This window comes from Lepidochelys olivacea (assembly GCF_965140295.1).
Source record: "Lepidochelys olivacea isolate rLepOli2 genome assembly, chromosome: 1".
NCBI lineage: Eukaryota > Metazoa > Chordata > Testudines > Cheloniidae > Lepidochelys > Lepidochelys olivacea.
In genome coordinates, this window is record NC_140411.1 from 45,103,175 (window position 1) to 45,118,797 (window position 15,623).

A 15,623-nucleotide genomic window follows, 5' to 3' on the forward strand; every position below is an offset into this window, starting at 1 on the left:
GTAAAAGGATGGATTTGGTCCAGTGTCCTTGGGCAAAATTTTCCCTTTCCTGCACTTTTGGAAGTGTGCCAGTTGGTGGCTGCCAGCCAGCGTAGATGTAGCTGCAATTAGAGAGGGGCCAATAATTGATTTTTTAGTTTGCCAGCAGTTCTGAAAATAATGTAAAGAACTTGGTTCAAGTGGAACGGAATCCAGAAATCAGTTTCAGGTTGAACAAATCGATCAGAAAACAGATTTTTCTGGGAGGCACTGGACTCCCTTACAATTTTCAGCCCAGTGCGTAGGGTACTCACTTGGAATGCAGGAGAACTGGTTTCAATCCCCCGCCACTGATGTGGAAAAGGGATTTGAACTTGGGAGTCTTACATGGCAGGACCGTACCCTAGCCACTGGGCTATAGGCTATTCTAATAAAGGCTGCTCTCATTTTCCCATGGAAGCTTTATCACTGCCTAAATAAGTAAATAGTCACAGCAGAAACTTGAACATGGGTCTCCTATAGAAAGGAGGTCTAAGTGGCCCTAGCCACCAAATCATTCTGACATGCTTTCGTTAGCCCAATAACTCTTGATTGGCATTCATAGTGGCAATATGTAGTCATTCATATTTGTAGTCAAAGTCTCAGTGTCAAATTCACAAATAGTTTCAGGTTGACCAAACTGCGTTTTTTGGTGAATAAACTATTCAGCTGAAAAATTTCACTCTCTTCTAGCTGAAATTAGGTGGTGAGAGAATTACTTTTCATATGTATGCAAGCATATAATTGTATATATCTGTACATGTCCTAAAATGCTTTGGGATCTTTTGGGATGAAAAGTGATATATAAGTACAAGATTGATATTAATTTAATACGCCCAGACAAAAAAATCAACGAAGATGATAAACTATTGTATTTTTTGCATAACTTTAAACCTAGGCAATACATTATATTAATGGAGACTGATATTTAGTTTTTAACTTTATAAATAGATGCAAGTTACTGGCATCATTTCCCACAACTCACTAAGGAATCTGATGGCAAGTGAGTCCTTGACTGCTGCAATCCAGCCACCCATTTCATCTAAACAGAACATCTTCAACCATTTCTCTCCCTAGCTTTATTTGCAGAAGTCCCTCATGTTACTATTATAAACCCAAGTTCACAGCATTCACTTTTCTCTTGTCATCACATAAAGGAATCCTTCAGTAGCGCTGCTGAATTAAGTCTATAGGAGCAGCTCTGTAGCAAGGTCATTTTAGTTCTGGAACAGCTGTCCCCTCAGGATTCCAAAGTGAACTGCCAGTTCCCCCTTGAAAGTCTCAGGGTTTTTTTTTGTTTTTTTTTTTTTAAATAAAGTAAAATTCAATTTGTGTAAGACCTTGGATTTAGGAGCTTTTACAGAAAGTTTATATAAAGTTTTTTGACAGCTTGGAACCAGTGAAAATAGCAAAATTAGTAACAGATAAGCCAAACCACTAAAGTGAACCACAGCTAGGCTCTTCTGTCACACTTGACAATAATAAACCCTTACAGTGGTAATCTCAAGAACAGCCTATAATTCTCATTACCCACAGCTTTATTAACATCACAACACTGAAACTGAACAGTCTGGTTTGAAACCACAAGGATACACAGTCTGATTTAAAGGATCACTAGGAAGTCTTATCTATGTACTGTAATTTTGTTTATGAATACAGTACAACAATTTTCTTGGTAGTGGGAATGTAGTACAATATAGGCAAGTCTCTCTTTTATAAAAGTTGTTTAAGAACTGGCAATTTCCTCCCTACCACCACCAAAGCTCATTAATGAAATGCTCCTCTCTTCTGCGCTCCCCACCACTCCTCCCCTGAAAAATATTCCAATGCAATGCTGGTAAAATACATTTATGTGTATTTCTATATACACTGGCAAAACCTAAAAGGATAGAACCCAAACAAATCTTTTGCCAACATACACAGTGCCCTGAAAGCCCACGTAGTCATTTCACTGGGAAAATATTTATTAATGTACTTTTCACTATAAAAAATTATCTGTTTGGACTTGTTTTTGGAAAATGATTAGCTTTCTTTTGCTGCAACATGTAAAAGGAAATTCTTAGTGGCCTGCACATTCCTTTTTATGTGTGTGGTGTTTTCCAAAGGAATTGAGTTAAAAAAACAACAACAGAAATTCGACAAAATGCCTCAGACAAATAAAAGAAGAAAGCTAGAAGTTCAGATACTCGATAAACACCTTTACACGCTTCCTGAATTCTTGGAGCAAATCTGCCAGGTTTTGATATGTGGCTTTGGGAGCAGAATATTCAGGATAGTACGCTCTAAGCAAAGAAAATAGGATAGGTGCTGTTTGAAACTACAAAATGAATAAATTCCATCAAAAAGTCCAGGCTAATTATTAACTAATTGCAAAATGACATAACATTAATTTCCTATAGCCAATTGTCTTAGTCTCATGGCATATTTCAGGTAAGTTTTTACTATATTTAGTTTATGTATGCAACAGCTTCTGCATATCTGCTGTGTGCAGAATCTGTCACTCTCTCCAGAGGGAGAAATTCCTCACAGTAAATGACCAGCAAATTGCCTTAGATCTTAGGTCAGGAATATGCCCTCTGGTTTCCATAGCTTTTCACCAGGTTCTGTAGGAATACATTAGACTGAGTGATTATTCATCATGAAAATCTGAGATGGCATCTCAGTATATTTACAAGGAATGGACTATTCCAGGGGTTCTCAAACTGGGGACCCCTCAGGGGGTCCAAAAGTTACTACATGGGAGGTTGCGAGCTGTCAACCTCCACCCCAAACCCCACTTTGCCTCCAGTATTTATAATGGTGTTAAATATATATTAAAAAGTATTTTTAATTTATTAGGGGAGTTGCACTCAGATGCTTGCTGTGTGAAAGGGGTCACCAGTACAAAAGTTTGAGAACCACTGCGCTATACAAAGAATGGTATTACATCTAATCTCAAGTCTCAGTAATTACTGTAACTGAGAATAAAGATGCGTTTAATGTTGGGTTTTTTAGGTGATACCACATGATGTAAACAAAACTATAAAGCAAAAGTCAGCCAAGAGATGCCTACTTTTGATTTGATTTTTAATTTTGGCACATGCACCTAGAACTAGATAGATGGATGTGTAACTATTTAACACCCAGAGCTATATTAAACAAGTAAACTCATATAGGACTTGTGCACACTGGTGAATTTATGTACTGGATAGTGTTTTACATACAGATTGTAACATGCACAAAGGGCTAGATTCGAATAAGCAGCTTTACACCTATCCTCTGCCTTTGTGTATGAATTTCCCCAGAATTGCACCCCTGCGGCCAAGGAAGATCAGAGCTGATTCAGAGATGGCCTCCACGGAAAGAACAGTCCCCCCTAAGGAGGCAAGGATGGGTAGGTAACTGTAGCTCACTTTTCCTACCTGCTAGCCAGCTGAGCTGACTGGCCATGCTGGAGAGCCAGGAGGATATGGGAAACATGCTACGCCTCTTTAAAGGTACTGGAGATTGTATTCACCTTGAACATGGGGGAGCTCTATGAAACACTCTGCTTCTCTAAAAAAGTGCCCTGTATAGTGTAGTGTGCTCCTATGGCACCCCCAATGCAAGGCTGTACCTTAAAAGCATTATCTATCCCAAAAATGTTCCCACAAATTTTAGCCCTTATTGGTGAAAGAAATACCATATCCTTTTTTATTTTAGTGTTAGGGAATAGTCGGATATTCATGTTACATTATCATCATGTTTCCAGCTGGAGTGTGCAGGTGAGTTCTGCCACTTAACTATTACTAGAAATAATCACAATAAATTAGTTTTCATTGATGCTTCAATTCAAAGAGAGTGAAAATCAGATTTACACAATGTTTCTACATCTGCACTATTTTACCAGCACTCTGTAGTTCTGCCTACTTTGGAATCCAATTACAAAACCTTATGTGCTACTGACATGTAAGCATACTTTGATCTCTTAGAAAATGTCCAGTCTGAGTGGAAAGAATCATAGTATCTACCCCAATAACACTAATTATTAATATGTTTATCCAGAAAAAAAAAGATGCACATTTCCCTTTGGTGATGTTACCCACACTGTTATAACTTCTATAAGTACTAGGCAATTAATAATGCACTTGTAAGGACTCAGTAAGCCCCTCCTGAATTTAAAATCAAAAGCCATTTTAATTTAAAATAAAATAATTACAGCTAAATTACAATTACATACCTTTACAATCAAACTTTATTTCCAGATGAATACTCAAATTCATAATTAATAATGTAAATATAACCATTGTAACATGAATAAATAATGTCTGACATTATTTTGAAGTGCAATTTGATATTTTGCTGTAATTGATTGTACTCAGGCTTTCTTAAATTAAAATGTCCAATTTGTTAAGAAAACTGATCTAATTAAAATTGTATGCAATGTATTTGCAGCCTTATTAGTGTCACGATATTAGAGAGACAAGGTGGGTGAGGTAATATCTTTCATTGAACCAACATCTGTTGGTGTGACAGAGAAGCTTTCGAGCCACACAGAGCTCTTAATGAAGAAGAGCTCTCTGTGGCTTGAAATCTTGTTGCTGTCTCACCAACAGAGATTGTTCCAATAAAAAGTATTACCTCACCTGCCTTGTCTAATTAAAATTGTGTATTTATACACAATATAAATGATGTCTACAAACTGACATACACTGCATTATTGAGGCTGAAGATACTCCTTGAAAGCCAGTATTGGCACTCTGGATTTTGGAGGTCGGATCTAAGCCAACCTCAGTCATATCTTTAAACAAAGCAGTAATATAAGAAATTTTTTCTTTGTACGATGTTTATGCTTACTAGCAAGATTTATTACTTATAGACTGACATCTGAATTTGGCCCTAAATCAGTCCAGTGATATTTTAGTTGGTTTAACTTTCACCTTCTTTTACCCCACCCCACCCCTTCAATGAGTATTTCACACCAATTTAGACTCCTTTTTACTTATATACACTTGGGGATTAATTATGCCCTCAGAGATGCACAAACATTGCCCACTAGTTTCGACCAGAGTTATGCAGGTTTATGTGGGAGGAGGGGCTTGATTGGGGGGAGGAAGAGATTCAGCTCTAAATTCTCAAATCATCATACCAATGTGAAATTTATTATTTAAATATTTATATTACAGTAGGATCCTGAGATCCCAATCAGGTTCAGGATGACAACACAAACTCTGCACCATAAAATGCATAATCTAAGAGTTTACAACCTAAGGATTTACAGCCTTTACTCATTTGTACATCACTTCTGAACTTGGTTCACCTCGTCTAACTCAGCAACCAGAAGAAAGGAGTGTATTAAGCAAAAGCAATTAACTGCACCACCTTACACATCACCTTTTAACTTAGCTTATACTCTATAGTTACATCCTTGTGTTGTTCTAATTAAGGCATCAAGAGGTTGTATTTCACACTTACATTTTGTATATGTGACATAACACAGCAACGTGTGCTTGGAGTAAACTGCAGCCAGCACTGTCTGCACTCCCACCAGCAGGCCAGAGCCCCACCTTCCAAAATGGCAGACGACTTTTGGTCTCTGCAGGCACCTCCCACATCCTTACATGACAGTGACAGCTGCACCATACAATCAAGACACCCCATATATTTTAGAATGTGGAAATCCAGATGAGATTAGAATTTACATCAAGAAAATAATGACTACTAAAAAATAACAACCCATTTTGAATGGGAAACGGTGGCAACTTCCAAGATAACTGCATTATTGTCTTGACTGAAGCTGAAGTGCTGAACAAAACAGAACATGCTTTTACATAGCATCTTTCATACTCAAGGTATCACAAAATGTATTACAACAATGAATAAGAAAACGATAGCAGATGAAAGGCCCTACCTCAAGTCTGAAAAAACAATGTAAATTATAGGGTTTACAAAAATGGATTCCATCTCTGTACATTATTTGCTAGCAGACTGGTGAGGTAACTGACTTTTGGCTGCATTCCTCTTTGTGCAGACTGGATTGATCTGGTTTTTGTTGATCAATGCTAATAAATAATAGTGCTACAAGGCAATCATTTATATAATGTCATAGGCTTGCACAGTGCTTCATACACATAGAGATGTGCTGCCTTGAAATGAAGAAAGTACAGGCTACCAGTCAGAAGTCAAACCATAGATAGCCATGCAATGCTGAGATGCCTTGAGACCAGCATTGAACAAAAGACAAAGAAAAGTTCACACAAAGCAAGACACAGAGGAGGCAGAATCCAAAACATGGGTGAACCTCAAGTCCAGGGAAAGACTCCAGACTATGCTATTCCTGTGATAGAATCAGAAAAGGTGTTGCAGTCCAGGAAATCAATTCACTTACAGATTGCTTCTGAAACCTGTGAATACACACTCAGAATATCACTTCTCTAGGAGGAAGAGCAACAGCAGTAACTCAGACAGATATTATGGACCCAATTCTGCCCTTCCTGTGACTGAGCCATGTTTGTAATAGGGAAGGGGTGCACTGCTGGAGAACATGTGCTTGGAGGCGTTCTATTGTGAAAGCCTGTTGTGGGTGCCAGGAAGAGGGAAGTTATAGATGCCTCTTGCTACACTTTTAAAGAGGTGTAACAAGTGCTCCCCACAGCAGACCAGAAGAGTGAGGCCATGGTTCCACCTGAGTCTCATCCAGAAACATTCCCTCTGAGGCTGGTCAGCACTACAGGAATGTGTCCTGTAGGAATAGCGTAGCCCCAACTTTTCTAAAGACTAAAATTTTGTTGACCCAAAACAGTTCAGGGAAATAATTTAATGTTAGAGCCAAAAAAACTACAACAACAAAAACCCAAGGCCTTTACTAACAAACAGAGGGGCAATGTACCATTTAGCAGGAACAGAAGCAACTTAGCCAGACACTTGGGAAAACACAAGGAGGAGAAAGAAAGTTAAGTCTACCAGCTGAATCTGGAAAAACAACAAGGACTCTAGTGGCACGTTAAAGACTAACAGATTTATTTGGGCATAAGCTTTCGTGGGTAAAAAACCCACTTCTTCAGATGCATGGAGTGAAAATTACAGATGTAGGCATTATTATACTGACACATGAAGAGAAGGGAGTTACCTTACAAGTGGAGAACCAGTGTTGACAGGGCCAATTTAATCAGGGTGGATGTGGTCCACTCCCAATAATTGATGAGACGGTGTCAATACCAAGAGAGGGAAAGTTGATTTTGTAGTGAGCCAGCCACTCCCAGTCCCTATTCAAGCCCAAATTAAAGGTGTTAAATTTGCAAATGAATTTTAGTTCTGCAGTTTCTCTTTGAAGTCTGTTTTTGAAGTTTTTTGTTCAAGTATGGCTACTTTTAAATCAGTTATAGAATGTCCAAGGAGATTGAAGTGTTCTCCTACTTGCTTTTGCATGTTACCATTCCTGATGTCTGATTTGTGTCCATTTATTCTTTTAAGTAGAGACTGTCCGGTTTGGTCAATGTACATGGCAGAGAGGCACTGCAGGCATACGATGGCATATATCACATTTAGTAGATGCGCAGGTGAATGAGTCCCTCATGGTGTGGCTCATGTGGTTGGGTCCTCTGATGGTGTCGCCAGAGTAGATATGGGGATAGAGGAGGCAATGAGGCTTGTTACAGGGATTGGTTCTTGGGTTAGTGTTTCTGTGGTATGGTGTGTAGTTCCTGGTGAGTATTTGCTTCAGGTTGGGGGGCTGTCTGTAAGCAAGGACTGGCCTGCCTCCCAAGGTCTGTGAGAGTGAGCGATCGTTTTCCAGGATAGGTTGTAGGTCGTTCATGATGTGCTGGAGAGGTTTTAGCTGGGGGCTGTACGTGATGGCCAGTGGTGTTCTGTTACTTTTCTTGTTGGGCCTGTCCTGTAGTAGGTGACTTCTGGGTACCTGTTTCACTCTGTCAATCTGTTTCCTCACTTCCCCAGGTGGGTATTGTTGTTTTAAGAATGCTTGATAAAGATCTTGTAGGTGTTTGTCTCCTCGTTGTTTTTGTGGATACAGACTAACACGGCTACCCCCTGATTGCTGAATTTGAGTAAGTGAAAAAACAACCATCCAAGAGAGAAAGGAACTAAGAACATAAGAAAGGCCATACTGGGTCAGACCAAAGGTCCATCCAACCCAGTATCCTGTCTGCCAACAGTGGCCAATGCCAGGTGCCCCAGAGGAGTGAACCTAACAGGTAATGATCAAGTGATCTCTCTCCTGCCATCCGTCTCCACCCTCTGACAAACAGAGACTAGGGACACCAGTCCTTACCAATCCTGGCTAATAGCCATTAATGGACTTAACGTCCATGAAATTATCTAGTTCTCTTTTAAACCCTGTTATAGTCCTAGCTTTCACAACCTCCTCAGGCAAGGAGTTCCACAGGTTGACTATGCACTGTGTGAAGAAGAACTTCCTTTTATTCACACAGCACACAGTCAACCTGTGGAACTCCTTGCTTGAGGAGGTTGTGAAGGCTAGGACTATCACAGGGTTTAAAAAAGAGGCATGAGAATACATCAGATGGAACTAAACTACTGTGTCCTACAGCAGTGGTAGCTGAAGAAGTAGTTGAAGAAGCCCAGCAAAATTCTAGTTACATAATCAAGAGAGGAACCATAAATGCTACTCCTAATTCAGGTAGGATTGCTCTTACTAAACCAGCCTTTACACAGTGTAGAAAAATACTCTGGTCGTGCACGAACAGCCTTGGACTTTGGAGTTTAGTTTGTTCTGTGGTCAAATCCTCATTCCAGTCTTTCATTACCTGGATTGGCAGAAGTAAGGAAAGCTGTGAACAAACAGAACCTAATGAATCACTAGGGAGAGGCTCAGGGACTACCTTACATCCCATTGCAGTGACCCCTCTAGGATGATTAACGAGCAGTGGCATGGGATTGCAAAAGGAGTTCCATTAGCTGAATTTGGATCAGAACGTTGATGGTGCAACAAATGTAAGAGATAGTCAAGGTGGCACTACATATCATAGAATCACAGAATATCATGGTTGGAAGGGACCTCAGGAGGTCATCTAGTTCAACCCCCTGCTCAAAGCAGGACCAATCCCCAACTAAATCATCCCAGCCAGGGCTTTGTCAAGCCTGACCTTAAAAACTTCGAAGGAAGGAGATTCCACCACCTCCCTAGGTAACGCATTCCAGTGTTTCACCACCCTCTTAGTGAAAAAGTTTTTCCTAATATCCAACCTAAACCTCCCCCACTGCAACTTGACACCATTACTCCTCGTTCTGTCATCTGCTACCCCAGAGACCAGTCTAGATCCATCCTCTTTGGAACCCCCTTTCAGGTAGTTGAAAGCAGCTATCAAATACCCCCTCATTCTTCTCTTCCGCAGATTAAACAATCCCAGTTCCCTCAGCCTCTCCTCATAACTCATGTGTTCCAGTCCCCTAATCATTTTTATTGCCCTCCGCTGGATGTTTTCCAATTTTTCCACATCCTTCTTGGGGCCCAAAACTGGACACAGTACTCCAGATGAAGCCTCACCAATGTCGAATAGAGGGGAACGATCATGTCCCTCGATCTGCTGGCAATGCCCCTACTTATAAAGCCCAAAATGCCATTGGCCTTCTTGGCAACAATGGCACGCTGTTGACTCAGATCCAGCTTCTCATCCACTGTACCCCTAGGTCCTTTTCTGCAGAACTGCTGCCTAACCATTCGGTCCCTACTCTGTAGCGGTGCATGTGATTCTTCGTCCTAAGTGCAGGACTCTGCACTTGTCCTTGTTGAACCTCATCCGATTTCTTTTGGCCCAATCCTCCAATTTTTCTAGGTCCCTCTGTATCCTATCCCTACCCTCCAGCGTATCTACCACTCCTCCCAGTTTAGTGTCATCTGCAAACTTGCTGAGGGTGCAATCCACACAATCCTCCAGATCATTAATGAACAAAACCGGCCCCAGGACTGACTCTTGGGGCACTCCACTTGATACCAGCTGCCAACATGGAGCCATTGACTACCCGTTGACCCCGACAATCTAGCCAGCTTTCTATCCACCTTATAGTCCTTTCATCCAGCCCATACTTCTTTCACTTGCTGGCAAGAATACTGTGGGAGACAGTGTCAAAAGCTTTGCTAAAGTCAAGGAACAACACGTCCACTGCTTTTCCCTCATCCACAGAGCCAGTTATCTCACCATAGAAGGCAATTAGATTAGTCAGGCATGACTTGCCCTTGGTGAATCCATGCTGACTGTTCCTGAGTCATTTTTCTCTCCTCTAAGTGCTTCAGAATTGATTCCTTGAGGACCTGCTCCATGATTTTTCCAGGGACTGAGGTGAGGTTGCCTGGCCTGTAGTTCCCCGGATCCTCCTTCTTCCTTTTTTTAAAGATAGGCACTACATTAGCCTTTTTGCAGTCACCCGGGACCTCCCCCAATCGCCATGAGTTTTCAAAGCTAATGGCCAATGGCTCTGCAATCAATCCGTCAACTCCTTTAGCACTCTTGGATGCAGCACATCCAGCCCCATGGACTTGTGCTCATCCAGCTTTTCTAAATAGTCCCGAACCACTTCTTTCTTCACAGAGGGCTGGTCACCTCCTCCCCATGCTGTGCTGCCCAGTGCAGTTGTCTGGGAGCTGACCTTGTTTGTGAAGACAGAGGCAAAAAAAGCATGGAGTACATTAGCTTTTCCCACATCCTCTGTCACTAAGTTGCCTCCCTCATTCAGTAAGGGGCCCACACTTTCCTTGACTTTCTTCTTGTTGCTAACATAACTGAAGAAACCCTTCTTGTTACTCTTAACATCTCTTGCTAGCTGCAACTCCAGGTGTGATTTGGCCTTCCTGATTTCATTCCTGCATGCCCGAGCAATATTTTTATACTCTTCCCTGGTCATTTGTCCAGTCTTCCACTTCTTGAAAGCTTCTTTTTTGTGTTTAAGATCAGCAAGGATTTCACTGTTAAGCCAAGCTGGTCACCTGCCATATTTACTATTCTTTCTTCACATCAGGATGGTTTGTCCCTGTAACCTCAATAAGGATTCTTTAAAATACAGCCAGCTCTCCTGGACTTCTTTCCCCCTCATGTTATTCTCCCAGGGGATTCTGCCCATCAGTTCCCTGAGGTTGTCAAAGTCTGCTTTTCTAAAGTCCAGGGTCTGTATTCTGCTGCTCTCCTTTCTTCCTTATGTCAGGATCCTGAACTCGACCATCTCATGGTCACTGCCTCCCAGGTTCTCATCCACTTTTGCTTCTCCTACTAATTCTTCCCGGTTTGTGAGCAGCAGGTCAAGAAGAGCTCTGCCCCTAGTTGGTTCCTCCAGCACTTGCACCAGGAAATTGTCCCCTACTTTCCAAAAACTTCTTGGATTGTCTGTGCATCACTGAATTGCTCTCCCAGCAGATATCAGGGTGATTGAAGTCTCCCATGAGAACCAGGGCCTGCGATCTAGTAACTTCTGTTAGTTGCCAGAAGAAAGTCTCGTCCACCTCATCCCCCTGGTCCAGTGGTCTATAGTAGACTCCCACCACGCCATCACCCTGGTTGCTCACACTTCTAAACTTAATGATATGATAGCCTACAAATATCTGACAGGAACCAACAGCAAGGAGGGAGAAGCATTATATAGAGTGGTACAAAAGATATAACTAGGAGATATTAGGTGGAGTTAAAAAAGAAAATTTTGGCTAAACGTCAGGAAAACTTCTCTGACAGGAGCGTTCAGGCTATGAAGTATCTCTCAAGGGAAGCAATGGAAGCCTGGGGACAACTGAAGCTAGGACATAAAACTGCATAGGTTGGGAGGATGGATTGAATAAGCTAACTAACAGATATTCTCTATCGCTTATAAGAAAAGGAGTACTTGTGGCACCTTAGAGACTAACAAATTTATTTGAGCATAAGCTTTCGGTAGCTCACGAAAGCTTATGCTCAAATAAATTTGTTAGTCTCTCAGGTGCCACAAGTACTCCTTTTCTTTTTGCGGATACAGACTAACACAGCTGCTACTCTGAAATCTATCGCTTATGACATCTATGACTCACTGACCCTTATGGATGGGGATATAAAAAAAGAGAAAACTGGGGTATTTTAAAAGACTTATAAATGAGATGTGGAGGATCAACTGGGACTTAAAAAAAAGTAAATAAAGGACCTCTTTACTGCAAGATGGACAATTAGCCAACACATAGGGGCTTTTCTGCAATCATTTCAAATAGTGCCAAGGAATCATTAAATTTCCAGATAGGACTGGTTTAATTTTTTTATCTGATAAATGATGCCTTTAATACTGCAGCATAAATCCTGGATTTTAAACTAATTTAGTGAAGCCAGTGGAAAAGGCTGTATGGACTATTATTTCACTATTAAACAGGCTTATTTTCAACCAAAATAAAGAGTGTTCACAGAGCCTTTTGAACCAGTTTCACTAAATCGGTTTAAAATTCTATCTTAAGTTAAATCACTGAAACTTTCCCATGTAGACAAGCACCCAATATGGTAGGCAAGTGAACATCTGTTCACATTTGTTCTGGACCAATACAGAAGGCAAAAAGAGGTCAGAAGGTGCCTTTGCTTTGCTGCTTGGGGATTTCAGACTAGAGTATATTTTTAATTATATACTCAGTTTAAAATATTAGAAAGCATTTAAATCCTGTTTACCCTAGTCTCTGCTCCAGCCACTCAATACAAACAACAGACTACTCTGAACATGGAGGTTCCAATAATACCTTGGGGACAAATACAACTTGGTTTCCATGAAACTGAATCCAGTACTCACATGTGGGTTATTTCACCCTTTGTAATTTCCATCCAAACATTTGTGGAAAATTAAACTATCAAATACAATTAACACTTTTAATCTCTCTCATTTTTTGCTCCAGTCTAGCCAAATTTCTTCTAATCCCTACAGGCACTTTCCAATTCACTTTTGCTGTCACTGTACTAACTACTCAGATAATTTAAAAAAGATGTCAAGTGCTTGTTTGCATTAGTCATCTTGTCAGTCAGATGTTTTTCTTTCAGCCACTGATGTAAATAACATGCACAGCATGACCTCTAGCCTTTGAGTTGCCATATATATGGTATAGCTAATCTCAGGACTTCAGTAGGCTGAAAGTTCAGTGCAAGAAACTGACCCTAGAGAGCTGAATTCTTAAATCCTTCAGTTCATTCCCATGGAGCTATTCTCTACCATAGTTGTCTTATTAATGACAGGGTCTAAAATTCCACAAGTTCCTTTTGTTCAGATACTACAATGTCCTATTTGAGGGCTACTGAACATTTTTATAGGAGGAAAGAATGATATAGATCACCCCTCTTCTGACAATTTAAGAAATATTTTCTAGAATGAAAGTTATAGTAGCTGTATTGGAATTGTTTCATTGATAGCAAAGGTATTTGTATATTTATGTTCAGCTCTCCATTGTGGTCAAAATATTTTGCATCTTGTCCGTGCAAACAGCATGCATCTTTTAAAGCTACATTTAAAATAATCCTGTCCATAGGAACAAACGTGCAAACATTTTACATGTTTCCAGACTTGGATACGTAAGACGTAGTCTAATGCTTAAAAATATATAGGAACCTTATTACATTCTGTAAAATTTTCAGTCCTTTGTGTTATTAGTAAATTGCAATGGATGTTGACACCTAAAGAAACTGAGGTGTTTCCAAAACTACTCTTGGGTGACCTTTTTTGTAAAACAGGACACCTCCCTATCTAATCTAATCTATCTATCTTTTGTTTACCCTATGCTAAGTATCTTTAGAACAGACTAACTGCATGGAAAATAAGAGAGACAAATGAATTTCATTCAGGAAGCTCATTTTTCACTACATATCTTAATTTTATTAAACCTTATATCAGCTAGTGAGTAGTCTCATGGGCAAATCTATATAGTTTGAGTAGGTCAAATTGAGAACAAACTGTCATGCCAAAAACACTATATTATGTTTGCCCCAAAATTATTGGAAGAACATGAAAAATGGAATTTTATTAGTTGTAATTTTAATCTGCATATTAAAGAGAAGGTCAGTTGTTCTTTGAACATAGAACATGAAGCCTACAAACAAGTTTCCTTTATCTCACTGTGACCATTCAGACATTTTAACGCAAAATTTAAAAAAAAATTTTTTACGTTTCCACTGTAGCATGATGGCTTCTGCACTGAGTGCTAAATGAAGAGCAGCTACAAATAATTTCACTGTTTTACAAAGATTAATTGTATATCTTTGAGCAAAGCTGGACTCTGTAAAATTACTAATGTCTTGGGTCATTTAAAACCAGAAGTATGTCAACCAGAAGAGAGCTTGCTGCAAGCTATTTCTGTGTGACTGACAATGTTCTTGTCATACCTTCCTGCCAGTGGCCATTACAGAAAAATTCCTTATTTAGATTGCTGTATGCCTTGCAATCAGCTTGTCAGAACCACAAATACTACAGTCAAGCCAGCTACATCCCAACATTCCAAGAAGCCACAAAAAGCAATTGCCAAACTGGAGCAAGAAATTCTTCTTTTCATGACAAGGCCCAGGACTCACTAATGGCTTCTACTGAATTATTATGGGACTTCGAGCAAGTCACCTAACTTCTCTGTATCTCCATTTTTCCATATGTAAAATGGGAGATAATCATTCTTAACTCACTGTGATGGGGCGCCTGCCCCACACTGGGCTCTCACGGGTTAACAGAGCCCTAGGGAGGCTGTGCAGGAGGCAGCCAATCACAGAAGGGCTTATAGGAGCAGCCAATCAGGGCTGGGCAGGCCCACATAAGAAGAGCTGCAGTACAGAGCAGCTTCAGTCACTCCCTGGAGCTTGAGGAGGTAGGAGCACTGGCTGCCTTGTAGACGGAGGGCAGTAAGGACCCTGGACATAGCAGTATTGCAGGCAGAGACCCAGGGAGCTAAAGGCAGCTCCTGGCAAGCTGCAGGGAGTTGCAGGTTAAGGTCGTGAGGCAAGGGCAAAGAGGGTGCTGGGGCCGCAGGGAAGTGGCCAGGGAGATCTACAGAGGAGTCAGAGGGGGCGAAGCAAGTGGCAGCCATCTACAGGGTCCCTGGGCTGGGACCTGGAGTAGTGGGTGGGCCTGGGTCCCCCCTGCCCCTACTTGCCACTGAGGAAGTGGCTGAACTGAGGGACTGTGATACTGTCCCCCAGAGGGGGGGAACATGGAGTGTGGCATAACTGGAGGGCTGTGTCATGAAGAGGATGCTGCAGTCCTGGGAATGACATGGGTCCCTGGGGCAGAAGTGATGGTGGTGAGATATCACCAGAAAAGGGCATTGGCATTCAGAGCTAATTCCCATCACAGCCCTCAGAAGGCGCCGCAGTAGTGAGTTGAACCCCGTCACACTCACCTTTATAAAGTATTTTGAGATCTATTAATGAAACTTCTATAAAGTGCTAAGTATTACTATTAACTTTGCAAAGAGATACAGTTTTCTAAATCAGTTAATTATATTATTGTATTAACTACATGCATCATAGGTTATCACCGGAAAACTGAACAGAGGACCAGATGTCTGGTTTAATACCATTTCTGTTTCCTGAATTTTCAAAACATTGCATGGGGTTTCAGCTGCATGACTCCAATTGACTTTAATGGGAGTCATGCAGCTATATCTGTGGGTGCCACTTTGAAAATATAGTACTGTATTTGTTTTT

The 15,623-nt window shown here is 40.8% G+C and overlaps 1 protein-coding gene and 1 long non-coding RNA gene across 4 annotated transcripts in view; one reads left to right on the forward strand and one right to left on the reverse strand.

Moving 5' to 3' along the window:
- ATP8A2 (ATPase phospholipid transporting 8A2) overlaps nucleotides 1-15,623 on the reverse strand; it is a 690,440-nt gene that overhangs the window by 198,154 nt on the left and 476,663 nt on the right. The gene's annotated exons all lie outside the window — the stretch shown is intronic.
- The window catches only part of LOC311532273, a 64,729-nt gene that overhangs the window by 321 nt on the left and 48,785 nt on the right, over nucleotides 1-15,623 (forward strand). Inside the window, exon 2 of the long non-coding RNA XR_014714359.1 lies at nucleotides 3,303-3,395. This is a non-coding gene — a long non-coding RNA (uncharacterized lncRNA). The remainder of the gene's footprint in view (nucleotides 1-3,302; nucleotides 3,396-15,623) is intronic.